This window comes from Tetranychus urticae, unplaced genomic scaffold (assembly GCF_039701765.1).
Source record: "Tetranychus urticae isolate SD_2017Ah unplaced genomic scaffold, NJAU_TeUrti_SD_1.0 Scaffold_5, whole genome shotgun sequence".
In the NCBI taxonomy this organism is placed as follows: Eukaryota; Metazoa; Arthropoda; class Arachnida; order Trombidiformes; family Tetranychidae; genus Tetranychus; species Tetranychus urticae.
This window is the reverse complement of record NW_028315837.1, coordinates 278,001-285,500: the sequence shown is the minus strand read 5'-3', so window position 1 is coordinate 285,500 and position 7,500 is coordinate 278,001. Positions and strand designations below refer to the sequence as shown.

Genomic DNA, 7,500 nt, shown 5'->3' with positions numbered 1-7,500 from the left:
TGGGTTTGGATCGTCAATCATCTTATCACCACACACTATTATACAAAGGTAGAGTACCTGCAAGACCTAAGGTCTTCCTTGGTACGACTGACAATATCTATGAGAGTTGGGCTTTAATGCTATCAGACTTCATATCTTGCATATATGTTCAAACTAGTCACTCAACAGAGTGAGCAGTATTAGTATTGAGCTCTGCTTGTGCAAAGCAGACCGCAGATTGATCCAAGAAATTGGTATCAAGCGGTTATAATACTATGCTGTTTAGTTGACTTGCAAACGTACCCAGCAATGGTTACTCCTGCTAGATGTGCTTGCACATTTTAGTGGAAGAAGATGGATTCTAAAGAGCTTTCTGCAGAATTATCTTAATGCACGACATAAATCTCGATACCTCGTTAAAGTTAGCATCCACTTGCTGGTTGTTAGCTGAGGATATCGTATTTATAGCTGCAAAAACAACTTGTTTAGCATTTTACTTTGCTAAAACATCAAGTTACCTGGTTGATCCTGCCAGTAGTCATATGCTTGTCTCAAAGATTAAGCCATGCATGTCTAAGTACATACTGTTTATAAAGTGAAACCGCGAATGGCTCATTAAATCAGTGGCCACGGCCCCTAGCGAATCTACCATCTTTTTGTGTCCAAACAAGAACTTCAAATCCTCAAATTGTAGCAAATACTCGTTTTCTATTTTTTATTCATTGTTTCAACCCGGAAGCGCGAAACACGAATACATGAGTCACTAGACTCTTTTACAAACTCGCAAGTCCCTGCGAGGATTGGGTTCTTGTTTGGTGAAGAATTTGGCTAAGGTTCCGGCGTGTCTAGGGGTGAACGCAATCGCCTCTACGAGGTGTGGCTAGAAACTAGAGAACGGCAGCTCATACGTACCATTTGTTGGCTAACGGAGAGTGTCACTGGTTACGTGAACGGCTGACTACAGCCCCTCAACATATTGGTGTTTTGGTTCGCCCATTGACTCAACCAGAGGGTAATAGTTCTGTTTAATTCCAGTATAAGTCCGAAAGGGAGGATAAGCGTGCTTAAAAACACGGAGGGGTGCATGAAGAGATGGTTTAGTGCTGTTTTCTAATTGCTAATACCTTGTGGTTCTTCCAGTCTTTGACCGGGTTGACTTTCCTCGATCCGTCGAACCATAAGGGATAACGTCCCGAATCATCCAACTGAATATCTAGGCTAAAGATTGCGCTTACCGGTGGTTTTTGTTAGGCTGATCCTAGGGTTATCTGAACCCGAAGTGAAGCACCTTATCTTGTCGTTGAAATACCCGGATGTTAGGTTTCGTAAGGAATAGGACTTAGTTTATATCTTGTGGACTTAGTTGAGATTTCTGAGTTATGTCCGGTTTTGTCTGGACGTAATGATGACGAATTCAATGATTCTGAGTTGCAAGATAGACTGTAGACAGCACTAAGGGTAGCTCTTATCATGAGCTGACTTGTACCAAGTTGTTTCTTACGGAGAGACACGGTATAATGTTCAGTGATTGTGAAGAAAAGCTCTTAGATCTTGTCAGCTAGTTGAGAATTCAGAGTTATGTTCGGACTTCGGTTTGAATGTAATGATGACGAACTCAGTGATGCTAGTTGCAAGATAGGTAGTGTATGACTTAGCTGAGTTCCCTTGATGAATTCATCAAGATGGACCCTCTTCGGAGGTGTGAAGTCTTGTTGGGTACACCAGCGGTTCAAGGTGAAAGTCCAGTATCAGTCTGTTGGGTTGAGAATTCTGAGTTATGTTCGGACTTTGGTCTGGATATAATGAGGACGAATTCAGTGATTCTCAGCAGGTTGTTTAGGTTTTAGCTGAGTTCCTTTGATGGATTATCAAGATGGACCCTTCACGGAGGAGAGAAGTCTTGTTGAGTACATCATCGGTACAAGGTGAAAGCCCGAGTTGTGCATTGAATTGCACCGGTAATTATTAACATCAAAACCCCTAGACATGCCGAGATTCCTGGCGAATGCAAATAGAGAGTGAACCCATTGCCTCAAAGGTGACTTGTAGTTTTTCTCAAAAATTTCAAGTCAAATTAAAAATATCAAATTATCAAATTATCAAATTATTATCAAATTATCAAATTATTATCAAATTATCAAATTATCAAATTATCAAGTTATCAAGTTATCAAATTATCAAATATCTATAATTACCACTCGATTTATATTTGCATCGTCCTTGAGATTCTCTTAATCTAAAAATTTAGCCAGGGGGGCCGTGTCCTGGCGACCACTTTTAACCCAAAAATTATTATATTATTATTATACACTAATCAAATTAATTATCTTTTTCTTTTCAGATTATTCATTATTACAATTATTATAACATCACCTCAATTTAACAAGTAGAAAATGTCAGAATCAGATGAAGAAATTGAAGGTAGTGCAAATCTTATGAGAGCTATGGCGGATAGAGAAGAAGTGAAAAAAATTGAATGCATACAAGCAGAGCTCACAAGTTTCTGTTTACAAGAAAGTAATAAGATTAGTAAGAAAAACTCAGACTTTATTCTCGATAAGTTTAATTCTGTTGCCGCAATAGCCAATTCCTTGAAAAATGAACTCTTTAAAGTCAGAGCTGAACATGCCGGTTATGTTAAGGCACATCGTGAAATTGAGAAGATACACGTCAGAATAGACAAACTAAGCACAGTCAGTGAGCACCTTTCGAAATTGACAACATTAACAGCTGAAGCCTACTCAGAAGTAGGTGAAATGAGTCAGAAAGTCGACACACTTGAGAGCATCAGCTGCAAAGTAGACCAGCTGACAAAGTCAAACTCGCAAATGAATGAAAAATTGAATACTCAGCAGCTAGTCCAACAACCAACTCCAATAGCCACAATTGTCGCTAAGCCTATAAAAAGTTTTGCATCAGCTGTTAGAAAAACAGTTATTGCCGGCAGAACATTGAACTTGTCAACATTCACTATAAAATCTAAGTCAGCTTGTAGTGACGTCAAAGTTCTGAGAATGGACTTTCTGAGAAAATTAGACCCAATAGGCAATAAGCTCAAATTAGACAGCATTCGAATGGTCTTTAGCAATCCTCTTCTTATTGTCAAAACTTCGGATGAAGCCACCATCTCTTTTCTCCTTAACCAATCAGGTACCAGCAGCCATTTTAACATCAAGAAAGAAGAACTCAAAAATCCAAAGATGATTGTTAGAAATATACCTAAAGATATTCCTTTAGCCAACCTCAAGACAGCAATCAAAAATCAGAATTTCAGTGACCTCTCGGATGATGAATTTGAGGGTGGACTGAAATTAGCTTTCAAGACTGGTGACAAGAATCGGAGTTCAGTGGATTGGGTAATTGAAGCAAGTCCAAGAGTAAGAAAACGAATTTTGGAAAAACATATGCTCTACATCGATTATCAAAGATGCAGAGTCGATGATTTCTTTAGACTTAGAAGGTGCTTCAAATGCCAAGGCTTTGGTCATGCGTCTAGCAGGTGCACAAGAACTGAGAAATGTAGTCATTGCAGTGAAGATCATAGATTTGAACAATGTCCAAACTTGTCCGCGAAACCGACTTGTATTAACTGCAAGTTGTCGAAGAAGCCATCATACGAACACAAGGCAAATGACTCTCAGTGTCCATCTCGAATTGCAGCAATCGAAAGAGAAATCCAGTCAACCAACTATACACTTTGTTGAACTGGTCTGTTAATTAATTCTACAATACTTATCTTTATTTACACTAATTATTATTTTTCATTTTCAGATTTATTAATTAATTATTTTTCTTACAGTTTTAACAAGTGAAGGTAAATGAGCAGGTCTCACGACCCTTCACAACAATAATCTTTAACATATACATTTAGAGGTCCGGTGAGCCTATACACTCACTTGACCTCGAAGACTAACTCTCATCATCTCCTTTAATTTAATAACCTCCTCCCTCTAGGTAAAGGATATCCGCATAAGTACGCTGGTTACCTGGTCAGACTTGTCTGACTGGACGATTTAGTAGAGTGAGAGTATGCTTGGGCTACATTTTGTTAGATCAGAAGGCCTAGGGAAACGTAGCTTGAAAAGCAGTTCAAGATAAAGAAGGAACCTCGTTCACGAGAGAAATTCGGAGTTTTGAACTGGAGTTAGTATGCAAAGGCTGTTTTCTGTTAAGTCAGGAGGCCTGAGGAAACAACTGAGCCAGCAGTCGAGTGGTGATGCCCAATTTTGGAAACAAACCCATGTACTTGTACACGACTGAGCAAAAGCAGGTAACTTAGAAACTTATGTGTGCTCCGAAACCGAAGCGGGAGCCAAAACTTTTAACGCCCCTTCTAGTTGTTTTTATTACTAACAGAGCCATAACATTTCAGAAATTCAGACATAGAGACACACAACGATGTGTTATTAGCTTAGAAGAAAAAGTCGCCACTGCAAAAATAACTCTCACGAGTTGAAAGCAGTGGGGTGGTGGCGGGCCGACTTATGTTAGGGCTCATTAAATCAGTTACGGTTCCTCGGATATTCTTTTTTACATGGATAACTGTGGTAATTCTAGAGCTAATACATGAACAAGTGTTCCAACCTCAGCTTGCTGACGGAAGGATCGCATTTATTAGTACAAGACCAATGATTCTTATTCACCTAGAACCCTGTTCAGTGATTTCGGTCGCTGTCTAAGGACTAGCAGTGGGGATCTTAGCAACTTCGGTTGCATTTCTTGTGATGACTCTGAATAACTGAGCAAATCGTATGGCCTCTGAGCCGACGATGTATCCCTCAAGCAACTGCCTTATCAACTGTCGATGGTAGGTTATGCGCCTACCATGGTTGTAACGGGTAACGGGGAATTAGGGTTCGATTCCGGAGAGGGAGCCTGAGAAACGGCTACCACATCTAAGGAAGGCAGCAGGCGCGCAAATTACACAATCCCAGTACGGGGATGTAGTGACGAAAAATAACAATACGGGACTCTATTGAGGCCCCGTAATTGGAATGAGTACAATTTAAATCCTTTAACGAGGATCTATTGGAGGGCAAGTCTGGTGCCAGCAGCCGCGGTAATTCCAGCTCCAATAGCGTATATTAAAGTTGCTGCGGTTAAAAAGCTCGTAGTTGGATTTCAGTCGAACCTATGGGGTCCACTGATTAAAGGGTTAGATGGTGATGTTAGGTTTCTTGCTTGTGTCTACGGATGCTTGCTTGAACCTTCATTCCTCTTTCCTGGTGGTTACATTCATAGTGTTTAGACAGAAAATTGCTCGATATTTGCTATCAATGCTCTTTACCGAGTGTTGATTCAAGCGATCGAGACTTTTACCTTGAAAAAATCAGAGTGCTCAAAGCAGGCGTCCAAAACCTCGAAAGAGGTGCCTAAAAACGGTATGGTCAACCATCTATATGATGCGTACCACTACCTTAACTTGAATGATCTTGCATGGAATAATGGAATAGGACCTTGGTTCTATTTTGTTGGTCTTAAGAATCCAAGGTAATGATTAAGAGGGACAGACGGGGGCATTTGTATTGCGGCGCTAGAGGTGAAATTCTTGGACCGTCGCAAGACAAACTACAGCGAAAGCATTTGCCAAGAATGTTTTCATTAATCAAGAACGAAAGTTAGAGGTTCGAAGGCGATCAGATACCGCCCTAGTTCTAACCATAAACGATGCCAACCAGCGATCATTCTGAGTAACTAATTTCATGACTCGAATGGAAGCTTCCGGGAAACCAAAGTTTTTGGGTTCCGGGGGAAGTATGGTTGCAAAGCTGAAACTTAAAGGAATTGACGGAAGGGCACCACCAGGAGTGGAGCTTGCGGCTTAATTTGACTCAACACGGGAAAACTCACCCGGCCCGGACACTGAGAGGATTGACAGATTGAGAGCTCTTTCTTGATTCAGTGGGTGGTGGTGCATGGCCGTTCTTAGTTGGTGGAGTGATTTGTCTGGTTAATTCCGATAACGAACGAGACTCTAGCCTACTAAATAGACTTGCAGTTTACACTGCAGTACTCCCCCTTAGTCAACCTGTGGGTGGTAGTATCTCTTGATGGTTTCGGCTGTTGAGGGCTCTGCTGCTATTAGCCTACAGAATTGGCTAGGGTAAGGATGCTGTAGCACTGTAAGGACTTCTTAGAGGGACAAGCGGCGCTCGCAGCCGCACGAAACAGAGCAATAACAGGTCTGTGATGCCCTTAGATGTCCGGGGCCGCACGCGTGCTACACTGAAGTGGTCATCGTGCATACTGTTTCCTGCTCCGAAAGGAGTGGGTAACCGCTTGAACCCATTTCGTGATGGGGATTGGGCATTGTAATTATTGCCCATGAACGAGGAATTCCCAGTAAGCGTGAGTCATTAGCTTGCGTTGATTACGTCCCTGCCCTTTGTACACACCGCCCGTCGCTACTACCGATTGAATGATTTAGTGAGGACTTCGGACTGGTCAATCCAGACCATTGGGAAACTAGTGGTCGGATTGTGCTGGAAAGATGTTCAAACTTGATCATTTAGAGGAAGTAAAAGTCGTAACAAGGTTTCCGTAGGTGAACCTGCGGAAGGATCATTAACGTATTACCCTCTTATTATAAGAGAAATACAACCTTCAAACAATCAAACACTCTGCATAGTGATATTGTAGATGCTAATATGGTGAATGCAATTGAATTGTATTTGCATTAGAGTCGCAATTGTGAATGTTTATTGCAAACATTTAGCCATTGCAACATGATTCTAATTTGCATTACATTCGTTCATTCATACATCCATCTTTCATTATCCAATGCAACAAAGAGTGAGGGTTATCTAACGATAGCCATAATTTCTTTTGCAAAACAATTGTAGTTTATAATGAAAAGCCTGTCTTGCTACATACTTGGTACCTGATCAAGTCTTCAGCTTATGCTGACGGCAAGGTTTAAAGAAGGAAGTTTTACACTTCTTCGCCTAACTAAGTAAAGACAACTATGGTTTTTATAAACTGCATACAATTGTTTTCAAACCCTCTCAATGCAGATTTAGGATACTTATTAAAAGTCCCACGGTGGCAAAGATACATCTTCAAGCGGTGGATCACTCGAATTACCAATCGATGAAGAACGTAGCTAGCTACGATAATCGGTGCGAATTGCAGGACACGCCGAGCACTTGAGCTTCCAACGCACATTGCGGCTTTCGGGTCTTTTCCGAGGTCACATCTGTCTGAGAGTTGAGATGTAAAATAATCAACAAAACACTTGCATACTACCATATATGCATTGTTTTGAGAGGATTGTATATTTATATGCATGAATCTTGATGTTTTATTCCTTTTCTTAATTGCAATTCGTTGCAATTTAGTAAGGAGAATCTCAAATCTACTTGTTTCACATGATAAATTTTGTGTACAATGCATATTTCATCTCTGCAAGCAGTATATATGAATAGATACTAGCATGAGATTCTAAGGTTAGTCGCCTATCTGACGACGCTAAAGTCGTATTGCAGATAACTATGGTGATCAACTAACCTGTTAACTGATGAA

General features: G+C 40.7%; 2 non-coding genes across 2 annotated transcripts; both read left to right on the top strand.

Moving 5' to 3' along the window:
• Positions 1–4,372: 4,372 nt before the first annotated feature.
• On the top strand, positions 4,373–6,546 carry LOC149092804 (small subunit ribosomal RNA). Its single transcript, XR_016200553.1, has one exon. It is a non-coding gene; the product is annotated as a small subunit ribosomal RNA (ribosomal RNA).
• Positions 6,547–7,033: 487 nt separating this feature from the next.
• Positions 7,034–7,188, top strand: LOC149092803 (5.8S ribosomal RNA). The gene has a single exon (XR_016200619.1). It is a non-coding gene; the product is annotated as a 5.8S ribosomal RNA (ribosomal RNA).
• The last annotated feature ends 312 nt before the right edge of the window (positions 7,189–7,500 follow it).